This window comes from Puntigrus tetrazona, unplaced genomic scaffold (assembly GCF_018831695.1).
Source record: "Puntigrus tetrazona isolate hp1 unplaced genomic scaffold, ASM1883169v1 S000000007, whole genome shotgun sequence".
Lineage (NCBI taxonomy): Eukaryota > Metazoa > Chordata > Actinopteri > Cypriniformes > Cyprinidae > Puntigrus > Puntigrus tetrazona.
Genome location: NW_025047687.1, coordinates 497,638 through 498,401, shown reverse-complemented (window position 1 = coordinate 498,401; position 764 = coordinate 497,638).

The window sequence follows — 764 nt, the reverse complement described above, 5'->3', positions numbered from 1 at the left end:
AATGCCAACAAGCTAACGACACTTCACCAAGTTCTTCCTATAATTCTCAGCTCAAACTTCAGTGCCTCATTGACTGGCTCGGCTGCGTGTGTCACCTCCATCAATGAACTGATACTCAAAAACTCATCTGTGAGTAAGCTGGGACATTCCTGGCCATGCTCCCAAAACAGACACCCACCTTGGACTGTTTTGCCAGTCACTTGCTTTTTCCTGACACAGCAATTGGGCAAGTTTCTCAAGTAGGACCTGAGAAGGCAATGCTGAACAATATCAACAGTGACAGTCGTAGAAAGAGATGACAGAACTGTGGAAAGTCTCCAAATAGTCAGTCAACTCTTCAGGAGGATTGCAGGAGAAAATCAGCAATGTTTACCAACGTCAACCTCTCTCCCCAGGCAAATGTCCCACGGTTTCCTGTATAAGCGAGATCTTTCTTCTGAGAAAAAAACTCAGCTGCTTTTGGTCTGAGGAAACTCGCCAGTAGAATCACCAATTGAGAAGCATCTTGGAGGAGCTGCGCTACCAATACCTCGGTCAACATTCTCCTGAAAGTCACAAAGCTACTTCAGCATACTGGTTAAAAGAGATGCTGAGTCTATTTGTTGGGATCACTTAAGAAGATAATATGATTGCTGTCATCGACTGAGATCCAAAGTTATTTAAGGTCCAACAAGTTAAAGTCATTTTCGGATGATTCTGGTAAAGATATATATTGATGTCAGGATATTATTGAAGTTCAAACAATCGGGACGTCAAGCAAAGTT